The 13,962-nt window shown below is 43.4% G+C and overlaps 1 protein-coding gene across 2 annotated transcripts in view; it reads left to right on the top strand.

Moving 5' to 3' along the window:
- The first annotated feature begins 1,962 nt into the window (after positions 1-1,962).
- The window catches only part of LOC115143482 (chemokine-like protein TAFA-2), a 165,427-nt gene continuing 153,427 nt past the window's right edge, over positions 1,963-13,962 (top strand). For both annotated transcript variants that reach the window (XM_065000810.1, XM_029683949.2), the window contains exon 1: positions 1,963-2,459. The gene's annotated coding sequence lies outside the window, so the exon portion shown is untranslated. The remainder of the gene's footprint in view (positions 2,460-13,962) is intronic.

Here is a 13,962-nt window from a genome sequence, read left to right on the forward strand (position 1 = left end):
GTCAGGGCTTCTCTGAAATCCTAGCAATTAGTTATCCTTTTGCTGCTTTGTGCTACAGCCTTTCCAAAGCACATCTTTCGACTATCTCCTTGTCGTCAGTTTCCTCCAGGTTTCTACTCCATTCAAATTGAATCCAATTTTATTTGTCACATGCGCCGAATACAACAGGTGTAGACCTTACAGTGAAATGCTTAACCAACAATGCAGTTCTAAGAAAAGACAGAGAGAAACAAGTAAGAGATAACAAAAACAAATAATTAAAGAGCAGCAGTAAATAACAATAGCGGGGCTATATACAGGCGGTACCGGTACAGAGTCAATGTGTCAATGTGCGAGGGCACAAACAGGCATTCTCAGATATAGTGCCTGTGTCTGAGAATGTCTGTTTGCTACCTTCCTTAGGGCTTCTTGAAGGCTATTGTCAAAATGAGTTATAAATGCATACATTAATACATTTAGTAAGGTACTTTTTTGGATGAGTTTGAACATTTAAAATGATTTTTTTTTCATTGAATCTGAATTTATGTGCATTAGCGATACCATCATCCCAAATTGACAGTAGGCTAGATCTGGGTCTATTGAGAGTTCAAGTTTCAGCACCACAATGTAAGTTACTCAAGTCTGGCTTATTGTAAGGTCAATAACTCTGATAAATAGGCCTACATCATGGGCAAGAAACATATTGTTTTTAATAAAAAATATATTATAGTAGTAGCAAGCTATCAAAGTTTACCTCCGGTCCTCCTCATCTTCGCCCGCTCCTTCTCAAACTGAACTGAACATAGGCTACAGGCTAGTCCATGAGCAAGACTAAGCCTAATCAAAAATTATTTTCGTAATAAGCCTTTGACTCTCCTCATGAACTGGCACCAATGACCTACACAGCACAGACATTGGTTAGGCAGCACACAAAACCAGTTTTGATCAGCAACAGCATAGCAGGCTGGGGCTCAGCGTTGGAATATCCATTGCAGTGTGTAATGCAGCCTAGTTTTATTCATGCCATCCCAGCAGCTACCTTAGAAATATTATTTTTTTGCAATGTGCTTCTCCGAGCATGCAGTTTGTAGCCTATAGCCTATGGATCATTTGATTGAGACCACAGTAAATAGCCTACAGGTACACTTGATATTGCGAGCCCTGCAGAGAATCAGAGATGAGAGGCAGCACTGGGCACACATCCATATTTACCCTAATAAGCAAGTCATTATAAAACACTCGAGAAATATAGACATTTCATCAATTACAAATGACATTACCCTCCCCTGGACAACATTTTTAATATATATATATATACTAAATCCTCCCCTTGACTGAAATTGAAAAAGCATGACCCTCCCCCATTTCCTCCAGGTAGACTTACCCATTATTTCCTCCAGGTAGGCCTACCCATAATTTCCTCCAGGTAGGCCTACCCATCATTTCCTCCAGGTAGGCCTACCCATTATTTCCTCCAGGTAGGCCTACCCATCATTTCCTCCAGGTAGGCCTACCCATTATTTCCTCCAGGTAGGCCTACCCATTATTTCCTCCAGGTAGGCCTACCCATCATTTCCTCCAGGTAGGCCTACCCATTATTTCCTCCAGGTAGGCCTACCCATTATTTCCTCCAGGTAGGCCTACCCATTATTTCGATCCAACTCTAATATGCAATTAATTACAATGTGCATGTGTGACAGGCCACCTCTTTGTACTTGCAATTTCCTTGGCACCATCCAGTATATCAAAGACACATCAAATCTTCAATAAAGCATCATATTTAAGAGGATAAATCTCATTTCCTATTATTAGCGCTTTATGAGCCATATTTATTGCACGAGGCCAAGGCCGGAAGTCAAAATGCCACTGAGTGGCGCCAAATCATCGTAGTCCGTATTTTCCCGGGCTCACTGGTAATGTAGCTTGAAATAATACACTTGTCTCAGGTGCGTGTCCTCCTCTGCCTGCCGTTGCTAACGCTCCGGAGTGGACCCCTCATCTCAAATGCGTCGTCTGGACCGTGAAGAGACAGTCTACCCACAACACATGAACCAAACAATACTGGATGAACTGCAATAAGAACAATCTGTTCTGTAGAAACAATGATTGACTATCAGTCGTTGCTTTCAAGCTCTCTTGCTTTTGCGGCTGGGAAGTTGTGAAAAAACGCTAAAGGACCAGGAACTTTAGAAGACTTCAGAGTTGCTATATATGCAGTCGACCGATTAAGCCGGGAGCCCGGTCGAGCTTGAAAGTCTATGCAATAGGCTACATTTTCTTTTGACATCTTTTGACTCAGGGATTTGGCGTTTTGAAAGCTTGATGTCTACACATTTTTCCTAGGTTATGTTTTGTCGTGGTGGGCACATTCACGGGCTAAAGGAAATTGTATTTCTTTAACATTACCCTGTTTTTGTTTTTGAAAATGGAGAGCAAATGAGAGGGGCATTTCCCGGGATTAATTGACAGCACAACGACAGGTAGGTTTAACGATTTTATCAATAGGCTACATAATTTCATCACGTCTAAATCACTTGGTATTTTTATACATCCGAATTATTAACGCTTATTGTGTGAGCATAACACGTCTGTGCACTGTATGGAATAGCCTACATCAATCACATTCTGTGGATTTAACATATGAATTTACAGCGATTTCTACAGACTTAAAAATGTGACTTTTTTACATACTTAACAATCTATCCGATGTTCAAATACCTTTTTGTGGTAATTATTATTTTTGTTTACGAAAACTATAATTGTACATGTGTGCTTCATTTGTGATAGGGATAGATGCATGCAAACCATTATCTTAGATGGAGATGCAAACCAATACAATCCCAATAAATAATGGTTGATGACTAAAGCGTTCACGTGTGTCTAAACATGTTATCTAGAGAGTGTTGGGTATTGGTTTCTTCTCTTTATCATGTGTGTAAAACACCGTGTTCCTTATGGGCAGCTGCATATTAGCCCACAGAATCTGCATCAAAAGTTGGCACACGAGGTTATGAATGAGATCCATATGAACATAGGCCTAATATTCAATGATGCTGTAAATGAGTTGTGATGGGTTTCATTTCATAATGAAATGAGAAGAAACATTAAATAATTGTATCCAGTGTTTATCACAGTTCCTGGTGCAGCTCAGATACAGGTCTGTGAGTGGATAACTTCTCTCATAATGTGAATCCCATAACTGAGGGCATTTTGAAGAAATTCTAATAATTAAAGCATGCAATGGTAGACCCCCCCCCCCCCTCTCTCTCACACACACGCACACGCCTACGCACACACACACACACAGACTGTTTTATGTACCCCTCATTGTAGGCCTATATAATATACTGTATATTGCTGCATGATGGAGTGGTGAATGGCGGAGACCCTTAATCACATACTCAACTGTAATCACATGGATGTGTGATGTATTGCCTTTAATCTGTCTGTCCTGTTTGGGTGCAGCACCATTTTTCTGGTGCAGTTCAGGGAATATTTCACACTAATGTTTGCTTCAATTAATCAGCTTAACAAAAAATATACATGACTTGTATGACTAATAACTTAGTTTTTTAACATTAAACTCAAAACGAAGTCTTTGATCAATTCACAATCAAGTCTGTTTCTCCGAAGTTATTATCTAAACAATCTGTGTGTTGACAACTAGGAAAAGATGAGCTCCCTATGCTAAGACAATGCGCAGTGGATTTGACTATTCACATTATGGGATCTGTCTTTTAAATGTGACTTTTTCTGTTTACTCTCAATGCTCCAACAAATCAGGTGTCTGATGAAGGAGACAGAGAAACAGTGGATTTGTGATTTGGGAAACAAACACTGTCCTCATAGGAAATCAGCCTTGCTTTTCCTTGTCTGCCACTGTAGATATTTATGCTTATGCCACACACCACCACAGCACAGTGGTGCATATTCCTTCTTCTGTTCTCTCTCTCTCTCTCTCTCTCTCTCTCTCTCTCTCTCTCTCCCCCTCGCTCTCCAATCTCTCTCTCTTCCTCCCTCCTTCTTCAACACCCTCAGCTCTTTATCTTCGTCTGACTATATGATCCTTCCTGGTTCTCCTTTCTTTCATCTGTCCTTCATCCCCCTGATATGCATTGTGTGGTCAGCTGTTTTTCTGCAATTAGTGCTATCATCGCATTTCATCCTGCGGAACACTGATGGTAATAACCTTATGGATCTTATTGCGTGGCGGCGATACAGCTCTGCTGTGATTAATTGAAGTCCCTCCAGAGAGTCAGAGGAGGGTTAGATCTTCCCTTTCACACCCGCTGACAGGCAACCCATTACAGTGTTTTATAGATTGCCGTCAGTAGCCCCCGGAGCTGCTTGTTCTGAGGGGGGTTTATTGGGCTGTGTTATTGGTAGGTATTGCTGACAGATGGAGCAAAGGCCACATTGGGATTATTTGGGCGTCAGTGCCTGTGACAGTTAAACTGGATGTAAACGATGGTGGACAATTCATGAGAATGTATTGGGGTGGAGGGTCAGGATGGTGGGTGGAGGGTTAGGATGGTGGGTGGAGGGTTAGGTTGGTGGGTTGAGGGTTTGAATGGTAGGTTGAGGGTTAGGATGGTGTGTTGAGGGTTTGGATGGTGAGTGGAGGGTTAGGATGTTGGGTTGAGGGTTTGGATGGTGAGTGGAGGGTTAGGATGTTGGGTTTGGATGGTGGGTTGAGGGTTTGGATGGTGAGTGGAGGGTTAGGATGGTGGGTGGCAGGTTAGGATGGTGGGTGGAGGGTTTGGATGGTGGGTTGAGGGTTCGGATGGTAGGGTGAGGGTTTGGGTGGTGGATTGAGGGGTAGGATGGTGGGTTGAGTGTTAGGGTTGAGGGTTTGGATGGTTGGTGGGGGGTTATATTTGATTTTATTTCACCTTCATTTAACCAGGTGGGCTAGAGAACAAGTTCTCATTTGCAACTGAGACCTGGCCAAGATAAAGCAAAGCAGTTCGACACATACAACAACACAGAGTTACACATGGAATAAACAATCATACAATCAATAATACAGTATACAAATCTATATACAGCATGTGCAATTGAGGTAGGATTAGAGAGTTAAGGCAATAAATAGGCCATGGTGGCGAAGTAATTACAATATAGCAATTGCACATTGGAATTGTAGAATGTGCAGAAGATGAATGTGCAAGTAGAGATACTGGGGTGCAAAGGAGAAAGATAAATAAATACATACAGTATGGGGATGAGGTAGAATGGATTAGCTATTTACAGATGAGCAATGTGCAGGTGCAGTGATCTATGAGCTGCCAATGGCAGGTATGGCGGGTAGGTGCAGGTAGCGATCGGTTGAAGAGCATGCATTTAGTTTTACTTGTATTGAAGAGCAATTGGAGGCCACGGAAGGAGAGTTGTATGGCATTGAAGCTTGCCTGGAGGGTTGTTAACACCGTGTCCAAAGAAGGGCCAGAAGTATACAGAATGGTGTCGTCTGCGTAGAGGTGGATCAGAGACTCACCAGCAGCAAGAGCGACCTCATTGATGTATACAGAGAAGAGAGTCGGTCCAAGAATTGAACCCTGTGGCACCCCCATAGAGACTGCCAGAGGTCCGGACAGCAGACCCTCCGATTTGACACACTGAACTCTATCAGAGAAGTAGTTGGTGAACCAGGCGAGGCAATCATTTGAGAAACCAAGGCTGTCGAGTCTGCCGATGAGGATGTGGTGATTGACATAGTCGAAAGCCTTGGCCAGATCAATGAATACGGCTGCACAGTAATGTTTCTTATCGATGGCGGTTAAGATATCGTTTAGGACCTTGAGCGTGGCTGAGGTGCACCCATGACCAGCTCTGAAACCAGATTGCATAGCAGAGAAGGTACGGTGGGATTCGAAATGGTCGGTAAACTGTTTGTTAACTTGGCTTTCGAAGACCTTAGAAAGGCAGGGTAGAATAGATATAGGTCTGTAGCAGTTTGGGTCTTGATTGTCTCCCCCTTTGAAGAGGGGGATGACTGCGGCAGCTTTCCAATCTATGGGAATCTCAGGAATCTCAGGATGTTGGGTTAGGATGGTGGGTTGAGGGTTAGGATGGTGGGTGGATGGTTAGGATGGTGGGTGGAAGGTTAGGATGGTGGGTGGAAGGTTAGGATGGTGGGTGCAGGGTTAGGGTGGTGGATGGAAGGTTAGGATGGTGGGTGGAGGGTTAGGATGGTGGTTGGCATGTTAGGATGGTGGGCTAAGAGTTTGGATGGTGGGTGGAGGGTTTGGATGCTGGGTGGAGGGTTAGGATGGTTGGTTGAGGGTTATGATGGTGGGTTGAGGTTTTGGATGGAGTGTGGAGGGTTAGGATAGTGGGTTAGGATGGTGGGCTGATGTTTAGGATGTTGGGTGGAGGTTTAGGATGGTGGGTTGAAGATTAGGATAGTGGGTGGAGGGTTTGGATGGTGGGTGGAGGGTTAGTTTTGTATGTGGATGGTCTGGATGGTTTGTTGAGTGTTCTGTATGATGGGTTGAGAGTTAGAATGGTGGGATTTAGGGTTAGGATGGTGGGTTGAGGGTTAGGATAATGGGTGGAGGTTTAGGATAATGGGTGGAGGGTTAGCATGGTGGTTTGAGGGTTAGGATGGTGTGTGGAGGGTTATGATGGTGGGTGGAGGTTTCGGATGGTGGGTGGAGTGTTTGGATGGTGGGTGGAGGGTTTGGACGGTGGGTTAGGATGGTTAGGGTGGTGGGTGGAAGTTTAGGATGGTTGGTGGAGGTTTTGGATGGTAGGTTAAGGTTTTGGATTTTGGGTGGAGGGTTAGGATGTTGGGTTAGGATGGTGGGTGGGTTATGATGGTGGTTGGAGGGTTAGAATGGTGGGTGGAAGGTTTGGGTGCAGGGTTAGGATGGTGGGTGGAGGGTTTGGATGGTGGGTGGAGGGTTAGGATGGTTGGTGGAAGGTTTGGATGTGGGCTGAGGTTTTTATTGTAGGTTGAGGGTTAGGATGATGAGTTGAGGGTTAGGATGGTGGGTTGAGGGTTTTGATGGTGGTTGGAGGGTTAGCATGCTGGGTTAGGATGGTGGGTTGAGGGTTAAGATGATGCTTTGAGGGTTAGGATGGTGGGTGGAGTGTTATGATAGTGGGTGGAGAGTCAGGTTGGTGGGTGGAGGGTTAGGACGGTGGGTGGAGGTTTAGCATGGTGGGTGGAGGGTTTTGATGGTGGGTTGAGTGTTTGGATAGTTGGTTGAGGGTTAGTTAGGATGGTGGGTGGAGGGTTAGGATGGTGGGTAGAAGGTTAGGATGGTGGTTGGAGGTTTAGGATGTTTGGATGGTTGGTGGAGAGTTTGGATGGTAGGCTGAGGTTTTTGATGGTAGGTTGAGGGTTAGGATGATGAGTTGAGGGTTAGGGTGTTGGGTTGAGGGTTTGGATGGTGGGTGCAGGGTTAGGATGGTGGGTTGAGGGTTAGGATGTTGGGTTATGATGGTGGGTTGAGGGTTAGGATGGTGGGTTGAGGGTTAGGATGGTGGGTTGAGGGTTATGATGGTGGGTGGAAGGTTAGTATGGTGGGTGGAGGGTTAGGATGGTGGGTGGAGGGTTAGGATCGAGGGTTGAGGGTTAGGATGGTGGATGGAGGTTTAGGATGGTTTGTTGAGTTTTAGATTGGTGGGTGGAGGGTTAGGATGGTGGTTGGAGGGTTAGGATGGTGGGTGTAGAGGTAAGGTGGTCTATGAAATATGTAATCATGGTCAAATTAGGACACCTATGTTTGTGCAATTTGTTTCAAATCTGCACTAGCTCGACGTGTGATGAAAGTGTTTGACAGTAGAGATGATTGCACTGCAACTCGGTGCAGTGTTGTAATTGTTAGTGCTTACGTGTAGATCAGAGTTCATCAACTAGGTTCGGCTTCGGGCAAAATTTTCTCTGAGCTAATTGTCGGCGGGCCAGAACATAATTAGCATGTAAAAATAGCACAATTAATATAAATTCAGTGACAATAACATAGTAATTTCTGATCTAATTATGCTCCTAAAATTTCTAATGTCGCTATTCAATTATGACTTTTTCTCTATTTCTCTGTGTGTTGATTGTTTGGGAAAAACAGTTCTGAGTAGCCTACTGTAGTCTACACACCTTTTCTAATGCCAACATTCGTTCAGAACAATTAGCTCGATAGCAAGATAAAATGTTGCTCTCCAAAACGATCAAAAGAAAAGTGGATGATGAAAATCGAAGTTTCAGGGAATAAAGGACAGGGAGATATGTGTTTATCTCACCATCTTTCTCCAATGCCAATCCAGTGTGTCTTATTTGCAATGACAATGTTGCTGTTTGCAAAGATGCTGTTTGCATCAATCTCAGATGGCATTATGAATCTAAGCATGATACTATCAAAGTGGCCTTCCCGCCCCAGACAGAGGCCTGACGCAGAAAAATGTAAGCATTGACTGCAAGCTACACACATGGAAGCAGAATCCTCCTTCGTGGCCTGACCCAAGAACAGAAGGTCACAAGTGCCTTCATAAAAGCATCCTGGGTTATAACCAATCACAACATGTTCATCACAGACGTGGATATATTTAAAAAGTGCATGGTGACAGTTTTGGAGGAATTGGCTACCGACAAGTCTATGGAAAGCATAATTCCGTCTGTCAAACAGGTGCCCCTGTCTGCGTCAATAGCCACCTTTATGCTCTGGCGGATCACCTGCAAAGGATTGTTCTAGAGGGGCTCAGTCATGTTGAGCGTTTTTCCCTGGCTATTGATGAGAGTACTTACAACACCGATGTAGCACAGTTGTGTATAATATGTCTGTTATTTTCATGGAAATTACTTTATAAAAGAGCTACTGGCACTGATTCCCCTCGAAGGACACATATTCACAAATCTGGAAGAATTGTTTACGCAGCATGGCCTGTCATTCAAAAAAGTCCACTTTGTTGTCACCGACGGGGCTCCTGCTATGGTGGGCAGATACAGGGGCCTGGAAATCGCCCCACAAATGAATGGCTTGCATTGTCTCATCCATCAGAGTGTGCTGTGTGCCAGACTAAACAGTGAGCTAAGAGATGTGATGGATAAAGTAATGTGCATAATCAACTTTGTCAGGGGGACGTCAAGCAACACGACACCATCTTTTCTGCAAGCTTGTGACAGAGTCAGAGGAGGCCACCCACGATGATCTCCTGCTTCACAACAATGTGCGCTGGCTGAGTAAAGGAAAGCTCTATTTGGCTGACATATTCTGGTTAAATCTGCAGTTACAAGGAAGAGGGACAACAGTAATGGATGTGGTGGAAAAACTTGAGGCCTTTACTTGAGTTGAGTTGTTCGATTTGGACTTGTCATCTGGAAGGCTACTGCACTTCAGCACACTGAAGTAACGACAGGCAGAGGGACCAGGCAGAAAATACATTGTCACAGAGGTGATGGAAGATTTCATCAAGCAGCTGAGGGACAACTTCTCCACCAGATTTGAAGACTACAGCATGTCTGCACAAGGATATCATTGTGTTTGTACATGATCCTTTCACAGTCCGCCCAGGTGGAGAATTCTCCTCCCTCGCTAAGAAAACGATACCCTTGCTGGATGAGGCTGCAATTCAAACTGAACTGATTGAACTCCAGACATCGAGCCCAATCAGGGATGCGCTCAGGAGTGCCGAGTCCTTGTGTGCGTTTTGGGTGGCATGCTCAGAGGAATACAGCACAATAAAGTAACTAGCATTTTATGTTCTAACAAAGTTAGGATCGACTTACACCTGCGAGTCCTCCTTTTCCAACATGACTCACGACAGGAACCAGCATTCACAAAGGTTAATCGAGGACTGTCTGAACATCAAAATCACATCCCTCTCACCACACATCCACAAGATCCTGTCCGAGGGGAAATGCAACTTTTCCCATTAAGTAAGTAACTTAGTATTTAATAAATAGTTAAAGGTTACTAATTATTATTTTTATTAGTGCTTATCCAGCAATATTTAGGTCTCATGCTGACAGTATTTTCTGTTTGTTTTGTCATTACAGGAGCAGGTTATCCCGAGACTCCCGATACAGACATTCAGACACAAACATCGGCATTTTTTCTTTAAATGATTGTTTTATGTAGGATACTACATTCTTGGCCAGTTGCAGTTGTAAGTAGGTCTAATAAAAAATAAAACACTTCTATTAGGCCATTCTCACCCCCCCCCCCCCCCCCCTTAAAAGACCTAGATGCACTATTGTAAAGTGGCTGTTCCACTGGATGTCATAAGGTGAAAGCACCAATTTGTAAGTCGCTCTGGATAAGAGCGTCTGCTAAATGACTTAAATGTAATGTAACATTTTCTTTTCTAGTGAAAGATGCTGTTAATCCACATAGCCTACCTCAGCAAGTTAAGTTATTTTATATGGGCCTTGGTTCAGAAATAATAAACTCCAATTAAGCCCTCTTGTTGTTTGTAAAGTCAAATTAAAATTAAGATTAATGTTGAAATGAATTATTCGACTGGTGTAGCTTTTCTCCATCTGTTGCTGGGCAGTTGGGCTCCATCTGTTGCTTAACAAGTTATCTATATTTTCAGCAGCAGGCACTGTTCACCTTCTATTGATTGCGCTGTGGTTGCAGCTTTACATTTCAGCACCACAAAATGGTCCGCTGCCTGCTTTATTAGTTGACTGCATTCTCTCTCCGATTTTAATTAAGTTAAAATGTAACTTCTGCATTATTTAGGTAGGGTTACTTCCTTCTTGGTACATTGCATTTGGGACTTTTTGCATCTCAGGTCCAAAATAATATACAGTTTAACTTCTTAAGGATAGGAGGCGGTATTTTCACGTCTAAGATAATATACAGTTTAATTCGGAAGTTTACATACACCTTAGCCGAATACATTGAAACTCAGTTTTTCACAATTACTAACATTTAATCCTAGTAAAAATACCCTGTCTTAGGTCAGTTAGGATCTCCACTTTATTTTAAGAATGTGAAATGTCAGAATAATAGTGGAGAGAATTATTTATTTCAGCTTTTATTTCTTTCATCACATTCCCAGTGGGTCAGAAGTTTACATACACTCAATTAGTATTTGGTAGCATTGCCTTTAAATTGTTTAACTTGGGTCAAACGTTTCAGGTAGCCTTCCACAAGCTTCCCACAATAACTTGGGTGAATTTTAGCCCATTCCTCCCGACAGAGCTGGTGTAACTGAGTCAGGTTTGTAGGCCTCCTTGCTCGCACATACTTTTTCAGTTCTGCCCACAAATTTTCAATAGGATTGAGGTCAGGACTTTGTGATGGCCACTCCAATACTTTGACTTTGTTTTCCTTAAGCCATTTTTCCACAACTTTGGAAGTATGCTTGTGGTCATTGTCCATTTGGAAGAACCACTTGCGACCTTCCTGACTGATGTCTTGAGACGTTGCTTCAATATATCCACATAATTTTCCTTCCTCGTGAAGCCATCTATTTTGTGAAGTGCACCAGACCCTCCTGTAGCAAAGCACTCCCACAACATGATGCTGCCACCCCCGTGCTTCACGGTTGGGAGGGTGGTCTTTGGCTTGCAAGCCTCCCCCTTTATCCTCCAAACATAATGATGTCCCCAGTCCACCTGGCCATGCTGCTGCTCCAGTTTCAACTGGCCTGGGCCCTAGGACCATGTCCCAGGACTACCTGACATGATGACTCCTTGCTGTCCCCAGTCCACCTGGCCATGCTGCTGCTCCAGTTTCAACTGTTCTGCCTTACTATTATTCAACCATGCTGGTCATTTATGAACATTTGAACATCTTGGCCACGTTCTGTTATAATCTCCACCCGGCACAGCCAGAAGAGGACTGGCCACCCCACATATGCTCTCTCTAATTCTCTCTTTCTTTCTCTCTCTCGGAGGACCTGAGCCCTAGGACCGTGCCCCAGGACTACCTGACATGATGACTCCTTGCTGTCCCCAGTCCACCTGACTGTGCTGCTGCTCCAGTTTCAACTGTTCTGCCTTATTATTATTCGACCATGCTGGTCATTTATGAACATTTGAACATCTTGGTCATGTTCTGTTATAATCTCTACCCGGCACAGCCAGAAGAGGACTGGCCACCCCACATAGCCTGGTTCCTCTCTAGGTTTCTTCCTAGGGTTTGGCCTTTCTAGGGAGTTTTTCCTAGCCACCGTGCTTTTACACCTGCATTGTTTGCTGTTTGGGGTTTTAGGCTGGGTTTCTGTACAGCACTTTGAGATATCAGCTGATGTACGAAGGGCTATATAAATACATTTGATTTTGATTTGATTATGGCCAAACTGTTCTATTTTTGTTTCATCAGACCACAGGACATTTCTCCAAAAAGTATGATCTTTGTCCCCATGTGCAGTTGCAACCCGTAGTCTGGCTTTTTATGGAGGTTTTGGAGCAGTGGCTTCTTCCTTGCTGAGCGGCCTTTCAGGTTATGTCGATATAGGACTAGTTTTACTATAGATATATATAGTTTTGTACTTATTTGTACCTCCAGCATCTTCACAAGGTCCTTTGCTGTTGTTCTGGGATTGATTTGCATTTTTCACACCAAAGTACGTTCATCTCTAGGAGACAGAACGCGTCTCCTTCCTGAGTGGTATGACGGCTGCGTGGTGCCATGGTGTTTATACTTGTGTACTGTTGTTTGTACAGATGAATGTGGTACCTTCAGGCATTGTGAAGGGACCAAAATGAGGTCTTGGCTGATTTATTTAGATTTTCCTATGATGTCAAGCAAAGATACACCGAGTTTGAAGGTAGGCTTTGAAATACATCCACAGGTACACCTCCAGTTGACTCAAATGATGTCAATTAGCCTATCAGAAGCTTCTAAAGCCATGACATCATCTTCTGGAATTTGCCAAGCTGCTTAAAGGCACAGACAACTTAGTGTATGTAAACTTCTGACACACTGTTATTGTGGTACAGTGAATTATAAGTGAAATAATCTGTGTGCAAACAATTGTTGGGAAAATTACTTGTGTCGTGCACAAAGTAGACTTGCCAAAACTATAGTTTGTTAACAAGAAATTTGTGGAGTGGTTGAAAAACAAGTTTTAATGACTCCAACCTAAGTGCATGTAACCTTCCGACTTCAACTGTATATATATATTTTTTAATTAAACAAATATTCCTAATTAATTTGGGGGGCTTTGCGAGTCCAAATAATACTGCTGGCGGGCCAGATTTAGCCCACATGCCAGCAGTTGGGGAACCTTGCTTTAGAGCGTAGTGGCCAAGTCTGTTCTACAATATGAAGCAGCAGTACTAACAGAAGGAAGGAAGGTGGCTCTCACAGACCCATTTCATCTGTGTCTATCCAGTGTGCGACAATAAAACATGTTCTTCTTTGTTTCTCTTTCTCGATCTCTCATTCTCTGACCTAATATTGTCCTGGTGCTGAAAGAGATATTGTGGTGGAGCGATACACCAGCCAGGATATGTTCAGGGTTTTGTCATTTGAAAATAAAAGCTGTCACATTGGCAACAAATAGAGGAGTCTGAGCGTGGCAGGCCAACAGTGCTGGATCTGTGAACACTTGATATGCATAAGACAGCAGGTGATTTCTAGAAGAAGAGAACATTGGGGATAAGAGGCTTGTGTCTAGTTTTAAGGAGCAACCCCTAGGCAGTATTTGTGCTCTGTGCTAGCTCTTGGCTGTCAGATCAATATGAAAAGGTACTGCGCTCAGTTTGCATGCATGAGACAAGCAAAAATATGTATTTGACATTTTATTTTAAGTCCAGTTTGAAATTGTACTGTTAGCTTACTCAGGCATACTCGCACATACTCAGGCATACTCGCACATACTCAGGCATACTCACACATACTCAGGCATACTCACTCATACTCAGCCACACTCACACATACTCAGGCATACTCAATTATACTCAGGCATACTCACGCATACTCAGATAACTCGCACATACTCAGACATACTCAGACATACTTGGGAATACTCATTTATACTCAGCTATACTCAGGCATACTTGGGTATACTCAGTTATACTCGGGTATA

The sequence above is a fragment of the Oncorhynchus nerka genome, linkage group LG15 (genome assembly GCF_034236695.1).
Source record: "Oncorhynchus nerka isolate Pitt River linkage group LG15, Oner_Uvic_2.0, whole genome shotgun sequence".
NCBI lineage: Eukaryota > Metazoa > Chordata > Actinopteri > Salmoniformes > Salmonidae > Oncorhynchus > Oncorhynchus nerka.